Source organism: Cylas formicarius, unplaced genomic scaffold, assembly GCF_029955315.1.
Source record: "Cylas formicarius isolate icCylForm1 unplaced genomic scaffold, icCylForm1.1 PGA_scaffold_5__7_contigs__length_24384050, whole genome shotgun sequence".
Lineage (NCBI taxonomy): Eukaryota > Metazoa > Arthropoda > Insecta > Coleoptera > Brentidae > Cylas > Cylas formicarius.
Genome location: NW_026844341.1, coordinates 19,371,214 through 19,397,407, shown reverse-complemented (window position 1 = coordinate 19,397,407; position 26,194 = coordinate 19,371,214). Strand labels below are relative to the sequence as shown.

At 35.1% G+C, this 26,194-nt stretch overlaps 1 protein-coding gene across 2 annotated transcripts in view; it reads left to right on the top strand.

Annotated features, from left to right (window-relative positions):
- Nucleotides 1-26,194, top strand: part of LOC132702264 (FMRFamide receptor) — a 110,349-nt gene that overhangs the window by 25,700 nt on the left and 58,455 nt on the right. The window contains exon 2 of one of the 2 annotated variants that reach the window (XM_060670801.1): nt 11,260-11,320. The exons of the other annotated variant lie outside the window; for it this stretch is intronic. The gene's annotated coding sequence lies outside the window, so the exon portion shown is untranslated. The remainder of the gene's footprint in view (nt 1-11,259; nt 11,321-26,194) is intronic. 2 annotated transcript variants of the gene reach the window in all.

Here is a 26,194-nt window from a genome sequence, read left to right as displayed (position 1 = left end):
ATTCATGCGTACGTGCGATTAACCTCCGGTTTCGGGGGGGTCAGCGTGTTTAACTTAATGCCCCCCCATTAGCCGAATTGTTTGTTTAGCGTAAGAGAAGGTTGTTGGAATAAACGAACGACTCGTTTAATCCGGGAAATTGCTGCGAATAGGAGATACGAAACAAAGTATGGTACAAAAGTTTCTTGGACTCTCCTGAACATTTAAAATATTATAATTTTGTTGATAGAGGTTGTCCCAAAAGTGTCCCCTCCGACATCAACTTTGTTATTTTAAATGGAACACCATGTATATTTCGACATTTTTGGAATCCTCGGCATTATCTGCTAGTGCTCTACACGCACCCATGACGTGATCTAATGATTCCCCAATATTGCTACATTTCCTACATTTATCAGTGGTGTTGATTTTCAATATTATTATTATTATTTGAACCCAGGTTACTTTTATTTCTGTTCTTACGTTTAGATATATATATTGTTGATTTCATATTGAACTTGTAAATATATAATAAATAAAAATATTAATACCAAATAAACAATCAATAAACAGATTTCTAAATTATTGGTAAACATTAAATTGTGAAAAGTTTCAAATTTGTCTAACCCTTAATAAGAATGAGAGGTAGAATCTCCAGTATTTTTTTTTTACTACAATTTTAAGTTTGTGTGTCGTATACGTTCGCTGAACGGAAACAATTTTTCGGACACACCTCGTACGTTAGCGGCAGTAAATTTTAATAAAGCAACAATGGCGGTTTTATGGGCGTCACGTCTAACCTGGATAAAAGGGTAGAAAATTAATAAACCCGATATATCATCGAAAAGTGACATCCCTATTGCGCCTGCTAGTTATTATGTTTATATAACTCATAGCGGATTACGTAATACGATATTTATCCGATTCGATATTTTCCAATTGTAACCGACAAGTGAGCAACGACACAATCTTAACGTGTCAGTAACCTAGTTTTATTTTTATTGAAAATAATTACTAATTCAAACAAAACCCCCCATTTTAACTGTCCTCGTATCGAGAATAATATAGTCCTGCGTGTGTTTTTAGATATAATAATGTAAATTATATTTAAAATCCATTTTTGCATTTTTCCTAATGGATTCATTAGATAAAGAAGCTGTTATACTATATCTAATATGGGTTTCAACATCGAAGACAAGAACTTGATTCTGAACATATGCGATCTGAACATCCCACTTTAGGTGGCTACCCAGATATATACTAATATATATATATATATATATATATATATATATATATATATATATATATATATATATATATATATATATATATATATATATATATATATATATATATATATATATATACGCTCGGATGTGTTACAGAAAGATACCTTATATTAAAAACCTCACAGAATCTATCATAAATATTTTCAAAGAATTCAAGGAAATAAAAATTGCTAAATATAATACTGAAAAAGTCTCTAAACTTTTTTCTAGAGTGAAAGATCCAACTCCGCTACTATATAACTGTAATGTCATATATCGATTGTCGTGTTTGGGTTGTCAAGGCTGTTATATTGGACAGACCTCACAGTGTGGTTAAAACAACGTTTAACACAGCACAAAAGTGATTGCCGTATTCATAAGAATACTTGTGCAGTGGTTGAGCATTACATAAAAACAGGACATGAATTTGACTACAGCAATCCAAAAATTTTGCAATGTGTCAATAATTATAAAGCCCGATTGTTTCTTGAAATGTGCCATATTAACAAAAACAAAGATTCAATTAATTACAAGTCTGATACACAACAAATAAGCAATATATACTGTAACATTTTTCAGTTAAACCACAGATAATGTAATGTTCGTTGCGTTGTTGATCCACGGAGTAGGTTATTTTGATGCCCCTTTTTTTTGTCATTATTTAGATCGATTGTCTTTTTTTTTTTCTTTTTTTTTGATTGTTTTTTTTTTGTTTTTTTTCGCTACCCCCGTTAGCGCAACTTTTGCCTACCATTATTAAGAATTGTATACTAAGTGTTTATCCGTTTGTTTCATTATGTCGCTTCGTTCATTTACCTTAACTGTAAAGTATGGTTTTTGAGGAACTATGTGGTAGACTCTAATTTTGTAAGTATTTCTCACGATTGTTTTAATTGTCTGTTATATAGTTTGACCTGTTGTTTTCATTAAATTTTAGTTCACTCCTGAAGAAGTCAACAAATAAATTGACGAAATATTGAGTGTTAAAAAAAAAGGAGCTTTCTATTTTAACCACGGACCGCTACCCGATATCCTTTGAATTCATATATATATATATATATATATATGTGTCTATATATATATATATATATATATATATATATATATATATATATATATATATATATAGTATATATATAGATAGATTTTTTTTTAATTTTATTTAGACAATTTTGCGATCGATAGTAAAGCTGAATGTATTATAAGTAGAGCTGTTTCTGGCATATGATGTAAAGGCTAAGAAAAATGTTTTCTTTACAATTTACAGTCAACAACATACTATCAAACTAACCATCCATTATTATAGTCCTGTTCCGTGTTTAACTTAAGTTTTATGCAGTTTACTGCACTATAACTGCGGTCTCACCCGCACCAATTAATATAGATATTAAAGAGTATAGGGCCAAGTACGGTTCCTTGAAGCACTCCATATTTTATCGCTAGTAAAATTATAAATTTGAACACATTGTTTTCGATTATTTAAATAACTTTGTAATAACTGATATGGAATTTCTCTAAAGTCACTATCGTGCAGACAAGCTACAAGTTGTTCGTGGTCGACTGTGTCAAATGCTTTAGTCAGATGAAACAATATACACAGTGATGGAGCTCCTTTGTTTATACATTTGCTTATGTTAGCTACTAATTCAGCTGCTACATCCTCTTTCGACCTTTTCTGCTTGAAACCATACTGATTTGTCGACAAAATGTTATACTTTTCCTAGTAATCTACCATCTTCTTGTTTGATATTCTTTCAAATATTTCCATTAATTTTTACAAAGAGGTATAATAATAGCTTGCTTAACAATTGTCGGAAGCACTCTTTCAGAAAACGATTTATTTATTAAGCACGTAAGAGAAGAGAGAATTAAATCCCATCAAGATCTAATGCCATCCATTCCAGGAGCTTTATTATTTTTTAAACCATTACGTACAAAACCTTGTCATTTTATATTTTGTGCTAATTTTTCAACTATTTCTGACCACAAGAAGTTTAAATAGTGCTAATTACGTCTCTGCCTTTGGTGGTACCTGTGATTCTTTTTACGCATTCCTATACGGAACATCAGTCATTTTTATTTTTATTTATTTGTTCGCTGTAATAGTTTTGTTTACATAATTAACAATTTTAAGCATTGCATAATAAGCATTTTTATCCAGATAGGTTACTTTAGAGTATTATTTTTCTGTTTAACTCCTTCGGCAAAAGTAACAATATTTGATATGCAGTATGATCGGTTAATAGCCGATTTAAAAGCATGTTTACTTAGTGTGTTTAAATAATCTTGCACGTAACTTGTTTATTTTCAATCATTAATTTTAGCTATGGTACTGCAATATTTGTAATATTGTAGTTCAAGTCGACACTGCTTTTTATATAAACCACGACACCATCTTTTTGATTAAGTACACCCTTATTGAATACTAACAGTAACTTTATTCGTAGCTTTCTCTAATGTTCTCGGACATTTTTGACCACGAGTATAACCATCGAATCTATAGAATAATTATTTATATAAGAATCCATTTTATTTAAAGCGAAAACTCAGATATATACATACATAAAACAAAAACTGTTCGATCTACGTATTTTGGCTACTGCTGTGGATACGCTCGCAACATAGTTTTGTCTCTTTGCTTGGGGACTGGCTTTTGTAGCAGTTTTGCTTTAAAGTGCTGTCTTAATGCTTTATTTCCTTCTAATTCTTGAGAACTTAATTCTTCCGCGATAATTATTGTTGTGCCCTTTAATTTACTGCAGTTTTTAAAAATGTCGATTTTCTTCAAACAGGATGTGAGTTTTAGTAAAATTGATTTATTTTTTACACCCTTTCCAATGGTCTAGACGTTATTAATATCTCGAGGTGTTAGCTTAACTCCTAAGTAATTAAAATTTTAGAACATAATATTGCCTTTCAACCTAGATATGTTATCAAAAATTAATTCAATTTTTTGGTATTAATATAGCTTTTAAAACCATAGGCCATTTTCTAAAAAAAACAATAAAACTAAATTACAAAAAATTCAAAAATCCCGAGTCTACAAGTTGAAATGGGGATCTTGTCCCAAAATTTATGTCGGACAAACAGGTAGAACATTTAAGAAACGCATTAACGAACATAAAAGGGCGTATAAAAATAAAAGTTCGGATTCTAACTAAATTCAGAAATGCACAATTTTGACGATAATTTTTTGATATTTTACATAATCATTCAAAAAGCAAAAAACTAAATTTGTTGCAAGCTATGGAGATTCTCAAAACGGCAAATTGGATTTAAATGCTTCTCCGCTGTTAAATTGAAATTTATAACTCTATACCAGTAATAAAAAATCTATTACCTTTTTTTGATATATGCGTCATATTTTGCATTTGGTAAAAGCACGGTGTTGCCGTTTTTTCTCTAAGACTGTATACCTCGACTGTAGTTCAAAATACTTCGGTGCAACTCATTAGTCCTAGCATCCTAAATCAGTTTTTTTTTATTAAAGAATTCCGATGATTTTATAAATTTAGATAGCGATTCGTCATTCATCATATTGCAAGCATGCTACCAATTAAAATCTAGCAATAGATTGTTTTCCTGTACTTTGAATGGCCCGTCAATGATAATAAACAATCTTATTCTGCGGACTTACCCACTTGTAAATAATAATGATATCCTCTATTAACAGTTTTTACGTAACCTAAAATGTAATAACCTTTTGTAAAATGTAAAGATACGCATAGAGATCTCTTAGAGACTTTGGTTTTTAAGATATCATTTCTTACCACCAATTCCTATCCTGACTATATTCTGATATTGTGATGGTATAAAAATAAAGACCCTGGTCGTTTTGCGATGGTTTTACACAAAACTCGCCATGAACGCGGCCCTAATTAATCCCAGAGGGGTGAAAAGAGGAAAGGGTGTACGGCCCAAAAATTGGAATTTTGATGATGGCGGTACGCAAAACCGCGATCCCCTGTTGCCGCAATTAGAGCGACTTAAAGTCCAATTAACTTTGAATTATCCGCGGTTGTGGTTCGTGGATTTTCGGGGCAAATTTCATTGTTTTCGCTTAAATATTAACTGCCAAATTCGTACCGATTTTAAACATTTCTCTCATTGTACAGGGATAATCTTAATACGTACTTTTCTTCGGTTTCTGTATGCTTTATTATGTTTCGTTTTAATTAACATAACGAAAAATAAAAAATATGTAAAAATCATAATTACGCGATATTGAGCCAAAATGGCACAATAGAACGGCCCCGGGTGTCCCAACATAAAGAGTGGTGCACGGTGGGCCAGATTTTTGCTGTTAGTAGGATTTTTGCTGTTAGTAGGATTTTAACTTTTTGTTATTTTTTTGTTATACTTATGTAGATTGATTCTAGTTTTTAAATACTGGCTTGTTTGTCCTATATACACACTGTCGCAATTAGAGCAAGCGAATTTCATATACTATATTATTTCTTTTTTCAAATGGCATTTTTGCTTTGACTTTAGTGAGGAGATATTTACCACTTGTCCAAAAATCTCTCAACATCTTCGATCCGTCAAAGAGAAAATTCCATTTCCAAAGAATACATTGGAGCCACCGGAAGAAAAATATCCACTAGGCTCAAAGAACATGAAAGAACCTTAAGGCTAAGACAAAGAAACTCATCAACAGTTGCCGAACCCACGAAACCGGACAAAATTTTATTCAATAAAACTAAAATCTTGCATGTAATCAATTCTTCTACCAACGAAAAATCCGAGAGTGTTAACCGGTCTCTACCTGTCACCAATATGGGAATCAGTCATCATTTAGCTCCGCCCCCTTCAAACAATATAAAAGCAGGTACAGAGTAAATTGCGAGCCAGTTTTAGTGAAACCCCGAAGAAGCCAACAAGATGATTGGCGAAACGTTCGACGTAACAAAAACCGACGCAGGAGGAATCCATAAGTTTTATAAAAAGTAGTATTTTCTCATTAGTTTGGCCTTCTACACGCTGTATCACATGATTTCCTTCAAGTACTTTTAAAAACTTGTTGGGTCCTCCTGGCCCACTGTGTGGCGGTTTTCCGGGAGCGTAATAAGCTTACATTTTTATAAATTTTGTTCGTGGACTATACAGTTACAAACTAAACGAGTATATATGGAACACCTTTTATATTAACAAACAACAAAATTAATTTTTTTTTCGTGAGAACTGTGTAGATTGGGGACCATTTCTACTTATTTTGGTTTTTAATTAATATTTATAATATAAAATGTATGTGTAAAATTTTTATTTTTAATTAGTCATTTAACATTCGGAAAATTTTCGTTTAATTGCGTGTTTCCCAGAAAAAGTGCATTATTATAATATATTATTGTATATACTATATTAAATTAATATACTATTTTAAGACCATGTATAGCAAAAATTTCAAATTTCCCTCAACGTTCGTCGCTTTGTCTTGCCCAAAAGAGCAGTTTGAGCGTATAAACCGACGTCAATTAAACTACCTCATATCCTGCTAAACTTTGTGACCTATTCCGGGAGTTTGACATGGTCCCATATAGCGAGAGTTCTCAAACAAAGAAGCTCCCGTACTCGCGTATAGTTTACTTATTTCGGTCAGGGCAGGTTATCTGGGGCATCCAAAACATAGACGTAACTAGCCAAGTGGCGATTTTTAATGCATTTCGAAAAAAAAAACGTAAATAAATGACACACCCTATATTATATCATTTCATATATTGGTTTTGTTCAGGCCTGCTAACTAAATTATCACACAATATATTTTGGATGTGGTCGTTTGGAATTTAATCAAATTCATCATCATAAAGATTTTGCATTGTGTTGATAATATTTATTTATATCAATTAGAACTTTTTAGCGCATTTCAATTCTATTTTTATGTTTTTAAGTAACTTTTATTGTGCTATTTTGTATCAGGTTCAAAAATTGACAGCAAACAATTTTGTTGGAAATCAGTTATTATTTTCTTAATATTGTTGATATTTCGAACGGGAGCTGATGTTTTTTTTATTTTGGTTAGTTTCTTTATATATTTTTTATATTTTTATTTAGTTATATCAAATAGAACCTTTTTTCATTTTTATGTTTTTAAGTTACTTTTATTGTGTTATTTTGTATCGGGTTCAAAAAGGGACAACAAACAATTTTGTTAGAAATCAGTTATTATTTTTTTAATATTGTTGATATTTCGAACGGGCGGTGATATTTTTTTTATTTTTTCTTATTCTGAAGCTGGAAATTGGTGAACTAAAAAGCACAATACTTTACTTTTGCCTTTTTTTCACTTGGTTATATTATAGTAAACTTAACATAAACATCGATAAAACAAAATTTACAACTAAACAAAAAATAAACAGATCCAGTAATACAAAAAAAAAAGATAGATATTTAATTGTTACATTAGACCGGTCCCACCATATTGGATATTTTTTTAGGAAAATAATGCCAATAATTCCAATATAATACAAACGTAACCATTACGTAGTGATAAAAAGGAACATAGTGTCTATAACGTCTTTTTGCTCTCATATCTCAGATATTTACTCCCATTGTGGGGAGCATGTAGTAATAGTATATTATGCAACAAGTGCGTTAAACGGCATTTGCTCACGAATTTATTTGACACGAGCGGAGCTAGTGTTTAATGAACAAGTGACTTAAAAAGTTTACCGAACGTGTTGCATATTATACTTTTTCTACGACGGTTAGTTTTTAGGTACATTTTCGCAAAACAACACGAATACATTCACTTACATGACCGTCAGAATTGACACACGTCAAAATTCAAAGCGTGGGAAATATCTCCGAAACCCGTGCGGTAAAATCTCGGAAATGACCGAAGTGGCTGGGATTCGTGGGAAACGAAACTGACGTGGTAAAGTGACGGTTCCCGCACGCTAGATCGGTGTGTAATTAGGTATTTTACAGACGGGAGTAGAAAAAATTTCAACACTCTTCAAATATTTTAGAACCGAATTTTGAAACTGTTATTTAATTATAGATTAACCAAGACTGACAGATTTGTATACTGAACTTTTATATTCCTAGTGACAAATTAAATTATTTTATAACATATTAAATAAAACGGAAACTATCAAAACGGGTAACGATGTAAAGGGTGGCCTATACATTACCGCTTATCTTATAAAATTGAAATACAAAATTTGTTTCTATTAAAATGACCTTCATTTTTTGTATTTTCCTAATCATCACTTTTTTATATACATGTTGTAAAACAAAGTTACGTTTTTTTAAGTAGAACACCCAACATTTTATTGCATGTTTGGATAGTCCTTTAAAAGATAAATTCAACGAGATATATGCGTATGGCTCTGTGATGCACCGTTTCGAACTTATTAGCGATCATCTTCAGAATTCGGGTAATGTTTTTTAGGCAATAAATAATAAAATATTTTCTTAAAATACGCAGTGTTGCCACGTTTAGTCACTTTAATAGCAATTTCAATTATGTAACATAGTACGGGTCTCTGACTTACCGCTTTGGCTTAATTGGGAACTGTTTTCCAATAATACAAAAATTATGTTACATACATAATTTAAGAATCTTGTAAATAAGGTCCTTAAATGGAAAAAAAACTTTTAAAAAATATTCATATTCTTAATAATATAGACCACATGTCTTTTAATTAATTAAATTAATTAATTAAATTTTATTTGTAACCCACATAGGTTTCGAGATAAGGTATAGGCCCCTCTTAAACGGGCCACCCTGTACATGAACGCAACACTAGATTTCAACAAAGTGTCACTGTAAGACTATGGGACTAAATAAGACTGTGCTAGCTATGAAGACATACAACAATGTTCCAGGTTAAGAAAGATTCAAAAAGACTGTTTGCTAAGCAAATTAAAACATATTTAGATACTGTTATAGATAAACGAATGTCTTCAAAATGTGATAAGTAGTTTCCAGGCTAGTTTGGAGAAATAAAGAAATATTTAAATGGAATTAAACTGGATACTTGGCATTCAACGTTGCCTTTGTTGTTAAAGATCAAAATCGATTTTATTTTAAGAGTAGGGCGAAAAAATAAAATAATATACAGGGCGTAGTGCTTTAAAAAAAAATTTTAAACCGATTCATGTTTTTCCCCAAATTCACTCTCCCTTTGGTTACGTCTATGGTTCGAAACTTTAATTCGCTTTAAAACTAGAGCGGTGAAGATTAATCCAAGACAGTTCACGTACACAAGGGGCACATTTCGGTTGCAAATTAACCGAAATTACGCGCCATTTCCTAATCATACCTCTATTGTTTCAGTCGACACTCTAAAGAGGATATCATTATCTTCGACGGTGGGAAGACTCTCTTCCCCTCTTCCCCCGTATACGTCGGCATTGAAACACATTTTATTTACGATCCCGAAAGGGGGTCGATCATTATTAAAAGAATAAATTGGGCTCCATGCCCGGTCACCTATTTATCGGTAGCGACGCGACCACATAGGCGACGTCGGCGAGCTAGCGTTGTTTCCTTCCATCTAAAATTAAATAACGATAAAATATTTAATGGAGATGCTGATAGACGTATAGCACGGAAAGCTTATAATTTTAATCATCTTTTGTCGTTCATTTCGAGCATTGTTCAGGGTTATTCACGCTATATGGTACGGAATATTGTGGCCATAATGCAAGGTTTTCAAAGCGTTTTACTTTTGGGATGTGGGATACTATACGGGTTATCCCAAAAGTATTAAAAATATCAGAGTGGTTTTTAGGAACTCCATTTATATTACTATATAAATGTGTGTTTCGATACCTAAACTTTAATGTTGTAACGTAATTTTAATTTCCTGAATACTCATGAAGTATTTAACCTACGTAAGCGAAATCGTCAGTAAAGTATAACCATTGGCCATACTTTATATCTAAATTATAAATTCTAACTTTAATAATTTAAATTAAACACGTTTTTCCCGAGAGTGGTCATTGTGTATTGAAAATCCTTGTATTTGCATAATGTTCTTACCTGCGGCTCAACAACAGTACCTTCTTTTATCTTGGCATCAGATATTTGAATCATTGTCCAATTTTATCTAGGGCTTTAACAAACAAAGGAGGACACTTTCGCTTCCAGGTGTAAGGCTTGTTCTAGATGGCCATTCTATTTGAGTCCAATGTCTATCTCTTGCCCTACTATCCCACTCACAAATAAAACAAATTTTGTATATCCCCCATGTTATCCTAGGAGCATGCACAGCACTTTAAGGTCAAATTTTCTTCGTAGTTTATTTTCTTCAAAAGAACTCCTAATGCAATAAAACGCCTTTTATACGGCACATTTCCTAATTTTGAAACTAAGTGAGGAATATTGTTGCACTAGTGGTAAAATATTGCCATAACTCTTTTTCGCTATGTAACGAAAATTCTAAATTTTTGACACGGTTTTAATGTTCTAACATCGAAAAAGCGCCGGTGTATCATCTTTTTTTTATGGTTCAAACACAGGACTTAGGTCATCGGTATAGATTATCTACAGCAAAGAGAAATTTAGGATAAAAATAGAGCTCAATAATTACTTTACACGTGTTGATATTAACTTTGCTTCTAATTTTTCTAAGAAACTTCTACAGGCTGTAATACTTTTTACAAAACTTCTGGATTCCTCCTGCGTCGGTTTTGGATAATTGGCGAAACGTCAGCAATTTGGACTCAACAAAAACCGACGCAGGAGGTATAGAGAGATTTTAGTATAACTTTGCTTCATAAAACTGCCAAAGGATTCACATCCTCAAGTATCGCTACCCAATTAATGAACCCCTGTGTATTACAATAGTCAATCTATTAAAACAACGCTTCCCGGTGGTGTTCATTTTCTTCGTATGCACCCTGTATAAAAAAAATTGCAAGTCCCGTAGATTCCCGCCATTAGTACCAAAAAGTTTAACTAACATCTTTATAACGAGGCTATAAGGTGTCGGATTGAGTTAAAAGCTCACTTTTTGCTTCGAGCTCACGGAAACATTAGTCTGAAAGGAACTTGTTTTTCCAGGACGTCGAAGGAGATGGGTTAAAAATCCGGACGTACGATGTCTTCGAAGCAGATTTGTTCGGTAAGAATTATCAATTTTTAACGTTAACCAAACAAGTCCGATCGGTTTTATGAATGAAAACGATAGGTCAGTATCGATTCGATGCTGCCGTATCGGACCTGTGCCAAACTAAATATTATAAATCGCTCGTTCGAGTAATAATAAAAGGATACTTTTCACTAGATGTGTTGATGGCTGGAAACCTCGTAAAATCGACTATTAGTGGAAGCGTTAATAAACACATTTTAACGCCTGGCTAGTGGTTCATTTTTTTAAGCTCTATTTTTCCGATGTAAATTTTAATAAATACTATTTCTGCGTTGTACAATTCGCCAAATAAATTATAATTAGGAAAAAAATAAATAAAAGTAATATCTGTAATGTAGAACGCCAATTTCATCGCGGAAATTCGGAAAACGGGAATAGCGGATTTATATTAAAAAATATCAAAAAAATATTTAATGATGACCATGATTGATCACGACATCATAGACGTGTTTGGAACCACCGCGATCGTATTTTTTTAGTATTTCCTTAGACCAATCAACACGAGCCTTTTTTTGGGCTGATGTAAAATTGTGTGGAATCCAACGTGAATAATTTTTTTAGCGTCCAAATGTTCATGCAAATTTGTATGTATGCTGGTCCCACTAATACCCAAAGGTACCTCATTCTTATGGTAAGTCACATGACGACCCTGCAAAATCAGTTTCCGCACTGCATCAATATTTTCTTGGACAACCAGTAATCCTAGATGGTGTTTGTGATGTGTTCCCGATTAAGTTCCATTTTTAAGCGTCACAATTTTTTTAATTTATCACAAAAAACACAAACAACACTCTTTTGCCAAAACCTAACCTCAACTTCCCTATAAAATCGTTAGTCGCCAGATGGCAGGACTAGTTTAAGAAAATCTCGAAATATAAAAGACAGCCCTCGTACTCCCTATTATAATTTTTTTAAATTTTATATTTAAAATAAACAAATATATAAAAAATATAAAATCGAATTGAAAATAATACTCGTCCAGTTTGAGTAAAATCTTCCTTTGTTGTCTTTTTCTGCTTTGCATCATTTCAACGCAAAATATATGACGTACGAACCATGACGTGAGATCGTCCATCACCCGAGAAACAAACGGGTTATTTTAGTCACCATATTTTTCGTCGCCCGGGTGTTTTATTTTAAAACTTTACGCGCATAAATATCACCTGTTATGCCGGCACGTACGTAAAACTTGGAAATTAATGAACCCGCTGTGCAAGAGGTTTCGTCCGTTGTTGAACTTCTCAGGTCTCCGGGGTAGGGATAAAACTCAAAAAACTAATTTAAATTGTTTAAAATTTAGCCACAAATTGCATTTCGGTCATATCTCCCTTATATATAAAAGTGACGTAAACGTATATATTTTTGTATATATAACGTATATATTTATGTATGCGAGTATTGTTAAAGTTATGATAAAACATATTTTTTCCTGCCACCATCTAGCTTCAAATTTCAGAAACTTTCGGATATAGGCGTTTCTGGTACTAGAGATTTTAGAGTTAGAGCCTGTATAGGGCAGCTTACGTGAGAGCTCAACTTTGAAAGCGATATTTTTAGAGTTAGCGTTTTCAGGAGAGCTTACGAACTCCTTCATAACGTCATCTTAGGATTCACATTATTAAGAATCAGCGTCGCATTATAAAAGTTCATAAACTAATCGAAAATAGGGTTTTGAAAAATTTCGTAAGGGTTTGATTATTGAATTATGAAATATGCCGTAATATAAAGAGATTTGAATTTAAAAAAATTGCACAAATTCGATCCTTTTCGCACTATTTCAAATAGTCCCCAGAAAGACTAACACATTTTTCATATGGGTTGCTCTACTAGGTGTTGGATGCTAAGTCGTACGAATAGGGTAGACAATAAAGCAATTCGAACTTCAATTCATGACTTTTAGCCAATGCAACGATTGAGGAATATGCTGCATCAAATCAAAATCTACAGTTTTGAGATAGACACTACAATTCATCAGGATTTAAGGGAAAGGGAATAAGGGAAAAATTATATTTAATCTAGTTAAGAATGTTACTCCAACTTCAAACGTATCATTGTAAATTAAACATAATTCAAACATACGCCCCGACAGCAGATAAATCTGACGAAGACATTGAGGAATGCTACAACCAGATTAATAACAACATACAATCTTTAAAATCAAGGGACATAACACTAGTATTAGGAGACTTCAATGCCAAGATTGGCAGAGGTAGATTTGACAAACATGTGGGAGAATATGGACTTGATAGGAGAAACGAAAGAGGTGATAGACTGCTGCAATTTTGCCAAGAAAACGATTTTATTATATCGAATACGTTCTTCAAACTTCCAAACCGCCGTTTGTACACCTGGAAATCTCCGCAAGACAACAAACAAAATATAGTCAGGAACCAAATTGACTACATCTTGATAGACCACAGATATAGGAATGTAATCAAATCAGTTAAAACCTACCCAGGGACAGATGTCTCATCGGACCATAATCCACTAATAGCCCGGTTTTTAATAACACTTAAAAAACAACGAGTAATACCAACAACAAATTGTATAGACGTATCGGGTATAAAAATCCAAGAAACAAGACAAAGGCTACAAAATAAGATCAATGACAACCTCAGAACCCTCAACAACAATCAAATAACAGCGGAAGAAGACACGGACAAACAATGGAAAGATTTAAAAAATGCATTAATTGAGCCGAGCAAGACCATTCTGACAAAACAGAAAATAGGGAAAAAATATTAATGGATGACCCCAGAAATTTTGAATTTGATGAACGAACGACGTGGTGTAAAAGACAACAACGAAGCATATAAGAATATTCAGAAAGAAATCCGATCACAGATAAGAGAAGCAAAAGAGATATTCTACAAAAGAAAATGCGACGAAATAGAAGCCCTTCAAGAAAAGCACGACAGCTTCAATGTCCACAAGAAGGTAAAAGAACTGGCGGGGTACAGAAAAAAAGACAACCGTCAATACTCACTGACCAGAATGGCAAAATTATTATGGAAATGGAAGAAAAACTAAGAACATGGAAGAATTACATAACAGAATTATTCGATGATGAGAGAGATATAAACAGAATAGTAACAGAACAAGAAAACAGTGGACCGGAAATAACTAAAGAAGAGGTCATCCATGCTATAAAAATCACAAAAGATGGAAAAGCTGCAGGGCCTGATGAGTTACCCTCTGAAATTCTCAAATTGATAGAAGAGGAAAACATACACAGTCTAACAGATCTGTTCAACACCATATACAAAACAGGTATTATACCAAGGTTGCTATGAGCGTTCGTCACTATCCCAAAAAAACATAATGCAAGGCAATGCACGGACTTTCGAACAATCAGTCTAATGAGTCATATGCTAAAAATATTTCTGAAAGTGATACATCACAGGATATACAAAACATTAGAACAAGATATCAGCGAGACTCAATTCGGTTTCCGAGGCGGCTTAGGCACAAGAGAAGCAATATTTGCCTTGAACGTTCTCGCCCAACGATGTATGGATATGAATCAGGATCTTTATATATGTTTCATTGATTACAACAAAGCCTTCGATAGGGTCCGACACGAACAACTTATCCAGCTTCTGAAAGAGAAGAACTTAGACACCGGAGATATAAAAAGCAGTGGTAAAAATAGAAGGGAATAACACCGACGAAATAGAAATCCGTCGAGGCGTTAGGCAGGGGTGCGTGCTATCACCGATGTTATTTAACCTTTACTCAGAGGAAATAATGAAACGAGCATTGGACGATGAAACGAAAGGACTAAAAATTAACGGAGTGCCTATCAACAATATAAGATATGCGGATGATACGATCCTGATAGCTACCAACCTAAACGAATTACAGATTGCAGTAGACAAAGTTAATACATCGAGTGAAGAGTTCGGACTGTCACTAAACGTAAAAAAGACAAAATTTATGATAATATCAAAAACAGCACAAAACAATTCACAAATTCATATAAATAACCAATCCATAGAAAAAGTTGACAGTTATAAATACTTAGGTACAATTGTAAATAAAAATAACGACTGCTCTGAAGAAATCAAAACTAGAATAGGACAGGTGAGAACAAGATTTGTGAAAATGAAAAGAGTGCTCTGTGGCAGCGATCTCGGCTTGGATTTAAAAATCAGAATGGTGCGATGCTATGTTTTGTCGGTACTGTACTATGGTGTAGAGGCTTGGACTCTGAAGAAACTGGACATAAGGAAACTGGAGGCGTTCGAAATGTGGTTGTACCGTAGGATACTTAAGGTAAAATGGACCGATAAAGTGACCACCATGGAAATCCTGAAAAGAATAAAAAAGGAAAAAGAAATTATCATTACGGTAAAAAAGCGTAAACTTCAGTATCTTGGACACGTCATGAGAGGAGAAAAGTACCAACTACTCCAACTGATATTACAAGGAAAAATTCAAGGAAAGAGAAGTGTAGGAAGAAGGCGTCACTCATTGATGAGAAACTTACGTGACTGGTTCGGGTGCACCACAAACCAACTATTTCGGTCGGCTGTGTCACGAATACGAATAGCACTGATGATTGCCAACCTTCGCAACGAAGACGGCACTTAAAGAAGATTATAATATAGAAAGCCGATCAAAGCTTCTGGTCCAGAAATTATGAGCCCACCTTAAACGTTCAAATTTGTTCAGTTTTATCAACCGAAGAAGTGCCCCGAAGGGTGGATATTTCTCTGTTGCCGACAAGCACAAAAGTGATTCGAACGATTGGAAAACAATCGGCATTTCCGTTTGGCTCTCGATCAAACAGGATCGTTAAACTGTTTACGTGCATATTTGGGGCGTTTTGTTTCGACGGTTTGCGGTGGGCAAATCATTCACGGCGCTGGACTGCACGTTGCCTGTAATCAATTCAATTAAGGCCCTGCGTTGTGGTCGTATTAAAACAACCGGCCATAACTTAATCTGGTCGCGTAAAGCTTCTACGATATCAGCTCGGGATACGGTAAGTGGACCGCCATATTACCTCTAACGACGTTCGTACGATATTTAATACGTTGAAGGGGTTTGTTGTTTCGATGGTCGGTAATAATAAGATGCTCTTCGAAGCTGTTTTCTCCGATTTTAGAGGTAACTACGCCACACAATATTACGGTTATTAGATTCTCAATCCGTACAGTTTTGGCAAAATAACATGGTAAGTGAAAAGCGGTTTCGAGAAAATTTTGGGATATTAGGTTGTCACATTACCGGTAGAGGGCGTAGTCGTTAGTACGAAACGAGTATAAGGAATTTAGTTTTTCAAATAATAAACAATAAAAACTGGATCTAAACTGGAATGGAGACGGCTTGGTAGCAAAGTGAGGCAAACTTGCCAATTAATAATGGGGATTTTTGTCTTTCTCTTGCTTATTTTTATAAATTGGCGAATAGGGAATAGGGCATATTATGATGATATGATACAGAATAATTGATAAAAATCTGACTGTTTAAAAGTACTCCGACAGAAGCATATACAAATTGTCATACTAAGCTTAATATACAAGTGTAGGTATTTACCCAAATATGTACATTTAAGCAATATCTGTTATTTTTTGAATAAGGGAAAAATTTAACAACTACAACTAAATCAATATCTTTATCAAAATGATTGTTTATTTAACATACAACTAGAAAAATCAAATTTACAATTTTCATTATTACATGTCAATGCTTTATTTATATATTTTATTTATATGCAATCATATGTAACATGGAATCTACCATTTGAAAAACTGTTTTTTAATGAGAACCATCATAACATTATTAGTTGGTATTTTACATAGGCAAGATTGTCATAGTCAAAATTTACAACAATAATAGTAATATATTTATTAGCATTAGCAGGAAAAGTAATACATAAAAAAACAATATTTATAATATAATGCAAAAAGGAGCTGGCAGGCAATTAAATTGTTCCAGCCTCTAAATCTTACCTAACTTACAAACTAAAAAGCATAATATCACAGAGGAGAGATTTTTTTTTCAAGTGAATTAAAACGTTTAATTTTTAAATTTTGTAATTTTGGAGATTGAATTGACGAGTTTAATCGTGGCATAAAACAACAGCTTCAGCAATAGTGCGATACCGGGACATATCAAGCGCAATTATTTATTTTTTATGATTATAATCGTCAGGTACTGGATTAAGAAGGAACAATTACATTGAGATACGGAAATCTGTTTTTTACAGCAGCAGTTTCTTTAGTTGCCTTTTAAATCTTAATATGTTTAATTTTTTTAGTGTTAGGCGAAGTCCTTGTAAAGGGTTCCAGCTTGCGATCGTCGTTTGTTTTTTCTGAAATTTGCACAAGATAACAGAGTAAAAATCTTCAAAATTAAGCCTATAGGTGAGTGTCAAAATATAATTAATAACTCGGTACATTCTATATACGTTGTAGGAGAAGCTTCTTCTTCTGGTAGTGTTGTGGTGAGGTAATCAGACTTCGAAATCTCAGATTTACACTATAAATATATCTCACAACCCCTTAGTTCAAAGATGATTTTTCAAAGTACCGCCTAGCAAATACCTTATCCCCAAAAAAACCAAAAAAATAAATAAACAATATAAAACAATCTTGCATTACATACACACACACACACACACCGAGTCCCCTTTGCTGCCCGAATTTTCCTCGATAAAATTTGTCTGACAAAATCGATATTAGTTGCTGCATATAATTAGCTAAACTAACCAAAATAGTTCGGTATAGGAAGGCATAGCCCGAAAAATTCGTTTTTCAGCGAAGCGAATAAAGATGCAGTATTTTCAGCAATAATTTATGATCTGCAAAATGTATTATGCAAAATACTTCCCGTAATTTGGTCTGGAGTCATTGTTGTGTGAACTTGAAGTATATTAAGGCCTGTTAATTTTTCAAAGAAACTTCGACAGGCTACTGTAATACTTTTTACAAAACTTATGGATCCCTCCTGCGTCGGTTTTTAATGAGTCTAACTTGCTGACATTTCGCCAATCATCCTGGTGGCTGCTTCAGAGCTTCACTAAAACTGGCTCGTATTTTACTCTGTACCTGCTTCCTAGCTTCCTTATTAAAACCCTTACAGGGAAAACTGACAGTTTAGTTCACTTCATTGAACAGAACATTAGATACACAAGCCATTCTAGTTAGTTTTGACGTAGAATCCCTCTTTACCAAAGTTCCTATTCTCTGGAATCTGGAACCAAACCTTCTCATCTTAATTGAAAAATGCTTGTCGGAAACATATTTTTCTTATAACGGTGAAATTTTTGAACAAAGGTCGGGAACGGCTATGGCTTCTCCACTATCACCAGTCATCGCGATATATTTGTGGAAGCCTTTGAGAAAAATGCTCTCGACTCCTTTCATCTAAAACCAAAATTATTGAAACGCTACGTCGATGATACTTTTGTTATTTGGCCTCACGGTCAAGAAACCCTAGCAGATTTTCTTAGACATTTAAACTCTATACAACCTAACATACGTTTTACCATTGAGTTGGAAAGTAATAATAACCTTCCATTCTCAGGTATTCTTATCAACAGAAAATCAGACCTAACATTGGGTCATTGTGTTTACAGGAAACCTACGCACACAGATCGATACCTTGGCACCATCCGGCCCAAAAATCATCGCCCGCAACTCTCTTGTTTACAGAGCAGTAAAACTATCTCAGCCCGAGTCACTGAACCTAGAATTAAAACACCTTACCTCTGCTCTTCTCTCTAATAATTTCGACATCAAAAAATACACTTCACCACAATCTTCCAATAACAATGAGGCCGAAAGCAATCCTACACTTGCCATTGTGGTCCTTCCTTACATTCAAAACATTACTGACCACATATCAAAAGTTCTAAAGAAGTATAACCTCAGAACCAGATTTATCTCTTGTCCAAAAACGTTTTAACATCTTCGGTCCGTCAAAGACAAAATTATATTTGAGGCCAGGAGTTTACAGCATTCCATGCATATGCGGCAAAGAATACATTGAAGAGACCTGACGAAAAATATCAACTAGACTCAAAGAATACGAAAGAGCCTTACGACTAAGACAAATGTACTCATCAGCTGTTGCCGAACACATTCATGAAACCGGACATAAAATTTTATTCGATAAAACTAAAATTATTGCATGCAATCAGTTCTACCAACGAAAAATCCGAGAGTCTAGAAATCCATAAACAACCTAACAATGTAAACCGCGACCTGTCACCAATATGGGAACCAGTCATCCGAGACGGTGTTTATGGTACAGAGTAAAATACGAGCCAGTTTCAGTCAAGCTCTGAAGAAGCCAACAGGATGATTTAGTTTTATAAAAAAAATATATTAACGCCGTTTTCACTTTGACTTTCGACTTAATTATATTTCATACACACATATCACAATACAATTAATTTATTATTATATATGTTACAGAAAATAACAAAGGGTGACTAAAAGATTGGAAACTCGAAAATTAGATAGTATTTTTATTATCTTTTTTTTTCTCTCCCTTCCCTCTGAATTCTCGCGGTTAGACTGGGCACAGAACCTCCTCAAACGCGCTACTGAACCGTTGAATGTTATAAATGCAATATCCGATCAAAGGGTGTAAAACTGCAAAAGGAAGCATGGCCAGGTCGATCGAAAAATTCACCCTTGTATCCGTCTACCTCGATTTCATTTACATATTTATAAAGAACCGGCGGCGCATCTTGAGAAAAATTTATATATAAACGCTGTTTGGCAAGCGTCTACAAAAATTGGTCTATTTTCGATGTCAACTGCGAACAGCTGAGCTACCTAAAAATATGTCGCCTAACATTGGCCGTCAACGGAATTAGAAAACCGCAAAACCGCTACCCCCACCACAGTTTCGAAGCGTCGGACATCTGTTTCACAGGCTCCCCTTAATTTGAAAAATGGTTACCGCCTCCCCGCATTCTGTCGTGATTAAATCCCATTTAAATTCCTTTTAAATGAAATTTATTGGGAATTCGTTCCCGACAGTGTACACCATCAGCCCCCTTCGGACGATTAATTTATTCGGGGGAGAGGAAAACTATCGTCGGCTCGAGCCCGACGATGGCGCCTGGATTAATTTGATCCCGTACCAATATATCTTCAAATAAAGACAACGCACGCGCCGGAAAATTTGGCTCGGGCTTACGAGACAAGATATAAAGAGTCACTCTGCTTACACCCTTCCTTATCCCGTCTCCTTTTTTGCTCTCTAATGGCACTCCATGGGATAAGATAACTATAAGTTAAGACAAGTCTATTCTATAGAATCGATTAGACCCCCCATAGGACGCGCCGGGTCAGACAAGCCGCGCCCAATAAAAATAAGTCTGTCGGTCGAGAGTTCTGTACACAGTGTGATCCGGAAGGCTAAAAAACTAAAAAACAACCACATCTATCAGAGGGTAGTCCTGGTATTAAGTATGATGGAACTAAACGCCAGACGGAACATTACAAAAGACTTAAGCAGGAGTTAATGGAACTTTAGACAGACAATAGCGGGAAAAGCTATCGAATTAAATATTTCAACGGACATCCGAAAATTACGGAGGTAAACTAAATCTGATCAAAGTGGATGAATTTTTTAGTTCGGTAGGTCAGTGTGAATATCATATTGTGGCTATATCAGAATCATGGTTAAAGCAATCGGTGAACTCTACTGCACTAGTTCCACCAGTATATAATGTCTACATCTTGTTAAGGAAACACGTGGAAGTGGAGTGGCTCTTTTGGTGAGCATTTTTGGAAGCACTTCAGCATTTCGAAATTCTTCACAACCAGAATGTAGTAGTTTTGGGTGACTTCAACTGCCCGGATTATGTTCACCAAAGCAACAACGACAGTAAAACGTTTACTATCAACTAAATGCTAGATTTTCTAAATATGAAACAATACAATTGAATATTTAATAGTAGAGGGAGGCTTCTTGATTTAGCATTATCTAATATCGACTGTAGCATAGCGCGCGATACTGTACCTCTTGTTAAAGAAAGTCAAGACCATGTCGCATTGACTATTTGTGTTAATCAACTGACAATAAAGGAGCTACAGTTTGGAACTAGGGCCATGCAAAAACATAATTTCAGTAAGGCTGATTATGTTGCATTATAAAAGGTGTTTTTTTTTTCGATGTATAGAACTTTAAGTTGCAATAAAACAACGATGGAGTATCCGATTGACATGAATTTTATTTATCTGAAAGAAAATCTTGTGGCATTACATATTTAAATAAGATTTCTAAAATATTTGACCGCCACGGCTGGCGCGGATGTAGTCCAATCTGGACGTCCAATTTTCGATTACTTTTTCCAACATTTGTGGCCGTATATCGGCAATAACACGGCGAATGTTGTCTTCCAAATGGTCCAGCATTTGTGGCTTATCCGCATAGACTAATGACTTTACATAGCCCCACAGAAAGTAGTCTAGCGGTGTTAAATCACAAGATCTTGGAGACCAATTCACAGGCAAAAAACGTGAAATTAGGCGGTCACCAAACGCGTCTTTCAATAAATCGATTGTGGCACGAGCTGTGTGACATATTGCGCCGTCTTTTTGAAACCACATCTCCTGGACATCATGGTTATTCAATTCAAGAATGAAAGAGTTAGTAATCATAGTAAGAAGTACGGACCAATAATTCCACCAGCCCAGAAAGCGCACCAAACAATCAGTTTTTCTGGATGTAACGGTGTTTCGACATACACTTGAGGATTAGCTTCGCTCCAAATGCGGCAGTTTTGTTTGTTGACGTAGCCATTCAACCAGAAGTGCGCTTCATCGCTAAACAAAATTCGCTTACGAAAATCGGGAACAACGGTAATCTCGTTTTGGGCCCATTCGACGAATCTACGCCTTACTTGATGATCGTTTGGCATCACGAGTTGGATTTTGTAAGCACGTAAATCAAGATCCTTCCGCAAAATCTTCCATAAAGTGGATGGACACAGATCCAATTCTTGTGCTCGATGGCGGATGGACTCATTTGGGTCTTGCTCAATGCTACGCTCTACAGCAGCAATAGCTTCTTCTGTACGCCCCGTACGGCGTCTCTGGGGATGCGAGTTATCAATAAGAGTAAACGTGGTGCGAAAACGTTCCATGGTTAATCGAATTAACTGCGCTGATAGACGATTTTGTCGACGATAAAATGGACGTAGTGCGCGATACGTTTTTACGTATTTACATTTTGGTCATATGTACACCAAAAAAATCCACCCGAATCGCCGGTAACATGGTTTTCGACGGCAATGTTCTTGATGATCCGCTTTCTATTGTGGAAGCGTTTGCTACCTTTTTTGAGAGTGTATTTCTTAGCACAACTCAAGCACTCTAAATTTCTAGCCAATTATTGAGGATGAAATAATAAAGGCCGTAAATAAATTAAAAAATCCAATGACCTCAGGAGCCGATGGAATTTCTTCTTTTTTTAGTAAAAGATTGTATTAGTGACTTTTCCAAGCCTTTACTTAAAATATTTAACCTTGCGCTTTCCTCCAAAATATATCCGCGATGTTGGAAGGAACCCGAGGTCTGTCCAATTTTTAAAAGTGGTGAAAGAAATCACGTAACCAACTATAGACCTATCACATTCTTATGCAATTTTTCTAAAATACTTGAGGTCGTTCTGTATGACCGTATTTTTAACTCTGTCAGAAGCATTATCCCTCTCCAAATCAGCACGGATTTTATAACTCCCGCTCTACAGTTACTAATATGTTACAATTTACGGAGTATGCAGCAAGGGTGCTTGACAGTCAATACCGATTTTAGTAAAGCATTCGATAAAATCAGTCATGCTGGTTTGCTTCAGAAAGTTAAGCGTTTTGGATTTGCCGATGGTGCGGTGATGTTTCTCAGAAACTACTTAAGTGACAGGACAGGACAGTACATATCTTACAATCGGTATACATCTAATAGATATTTCACAATATCAGGAGTGCCACAGGGTTCTAACTTAGGACAATTACTATTTCCAATTTTTATTAATGACGTTGCTTCAAATCTCAATGATACGCAGAACCTGTTATTTGCGGATGACTGAAAAATTTATACTTCCATTTCCAGTATTGCTGATTGTGTTAAGTTGCAGAGATCAGTAGATATACTCTTTGACTGGTGTATCTCAAATGAATTGGGTCTTAACGTAGATAAATGTAAGGTTCTAAGCTTCACTCGTAAGAAAGAAACTATCGATTTTCAATATAGAATCTCAAATATTGTTCTCCGACGTGTTTCAGATACTAAAGATCTGGACGTGCATTTCGAACAAAGACTGTAATTATGGTTTTATAGTTCGCAACTGCAGTTCTTTTATCGACATTGCTGCTTTCACGGGCCTGTATTTTAGCTATGCTCGATCTAAGCTTGAATACGCCTCGGTTGTGTGGAATCCGATTTACTCTTGTCAGAGTTGGGCGTTCGATGGTGTACAGAAAAAGTTTTTGAAGTATATGTTGTTCAAAATAGAAGGCGCGTATCCACCAAGAGGCATAAACTACGAATTTTACTTGGAAAAATTTAATATGACATATTTAACTGTGGACTGAGGGAATTGAGATATATATGTTTGATGTCTAGTCGTCGCTAGCTCGAATCAAGATCTATGGTTATTCTAATTTCTTTGGAGCTCACTTTGTCAACCTGCTCGAACTACTAACTAGAATAGGTTAGGAGGTTACATTATATTACATACTGTTTCTTTTTTTTTTGATACTATACATTGATCTGTAAATGGATTTTTTTCTGTTGAGCAATAAAGCTTAAGAATTATGTTATATATAACTCCTTAATTGACATGTATGCCTAATTACGTACACACCGATGTAGCGTGTGTCTGTTTCGTTCCCCACGGATCCGAGCCACTTCGGACATTTCCGGAATGTTACCGCGAGCAATCGGATGTTTTCGGAGAGTTTACCGCGCGGTTTTAATTTTGACGTTTGTCGATTCTGACGGTCATGTCAGTGAATGTATTCGTGTTGTTTTGCGAAAATATATGCAAAAACTAATACACAGAAAAATTTTATGCAATATATCGGACAATTTAAATACTAATCGGTAAGTAAGTTTCCCACAGAAATTTTACATAGCGTTCGTATTAACTTTAGTAGTTTTTACAGTTTTTGTATTAATACAGGGTGCGGCAGCATAACTTCCTTTTTTCAAAACTCAATAAAAACTATTGTGTGCATCGGAAAATCTTTATTTATTTTTTATAATGTAGGTACATGTCTAAAGTTTTTATTTACATTGTTTTGAAGATCAAATCTGTTAGGTGACGTCCCTCATTCTCCATACATTGCGTAAACCGATATCTGGCGTTTGTCATGACTCTTGTTAGCATATGTTGGCAATTTCTTCTTCGATGTTGGTCTTCAAATCTTGTAGGGTTCTTGGACGGTTCACATAAACCAGGGATTTCAAAAAACCCCATAGAAAAAAATCACAAGGGGACAGATCGGGAGAGCGTGCCGGCCATTCCAAATCGCCTCTAATTGAGATAAGGCGCTCTGGAAAGTGTTCCCTCAAAACAGCCATCGATGCTCTTCAAGTGTGTGCTGTTGCACCGTCTTGTTGGAACCAAGTGTCCCCCAAATCCAACTCTTCTAGCTGTGGGAAAAAAATTCTGTAGCATGTTTACATACCGGTCCGAATTCACTGTCACTGTAACCTCATTTTCCTCAAAAAACCAGGGACCAATAATTCCAGCTGAGGAAATTGCACACCACACTTTGGACTTTGGGTGAATGCAAAGGCCTTTGATGCAATTGTCGAGGGTTGGTGTCAGCCCAGTAGCGCATGTTTTGTTTGTTAACCGACCCACATAAATGAAAATGGGCTTCATCGCTAAAAAAAACAATAGCACCCTCGGGAACGACATCAAGAAGAAGCTCACACGCGTTCATCCGAGAATTGAAGTCACGTTCTGTAAGTTCCTGCACTATCGCCATCTTATTGGGATGAAAATGAAGATCATCACAAAGAATTCTTCTCACAGAACGATCGGATAGTCCAAGGGCAGATGCGTGTTTGCGCGCAGAACGCCGTGGTGATCGCAACATTGAAGCTCTCACTGCTTCAATGTTCTCAGGTGATCTAACGGGCCGAGGGACTCCAGTTCTTCGTTTTGTCGCACTTGCAGTTTGTCTGAATGTAGTGACCCATGTAACAATTGATTTGCGGTCTGGGACGGGAGCCAACGGGGCTAAATTAAAGCGATTCCGAAATGCACGCTGTGTTGCAACAACCGAACAACCGCTTGAAAAGTAGGCCTCAACGGCAAAGGCACGCTCCTCACTATTCCAACGCATGATGGCGACTGAACCGTGTCGGGACAAAACTTTACAGTACCCCCTCTTGAACGAGACCACTAGCGCCCCACTATGACATCAACTAACTGAATGGCGCGCATTTAAAAAAAGGAAGTTATGCTGCCGCACCCTGTATTTGGCAAAGACCAATTGTACCATTTTCAAACATCCATGACTCATCGGTACAAACAAAACAAAATTGAAGGTTAGGAACTGTTATTAAATTGTGATTTTTTCGTGACGGTCGTAGGAAAAGTATAGTCTGCAACCTTTTGGTAAACTCCTTATATCTATTAAGCACGCGCTCCGCTCGTGTCAAATGAACTCGTGAATCAAATACCGTTTACCGCACTTGTTGCATAATATGCTATTTCGGTATCTGTTTTTGAAAGTTGGATGGCTAAAATTTTTATTGCATATTAAGCGAAAGTTTAGCTGTTTCTTGTCTCCCCTTGATTTCCTAAATGAATATTGCGGTAAGTATAGAATAATATAGAATATAACGTCCTTCTGCTACATATCTC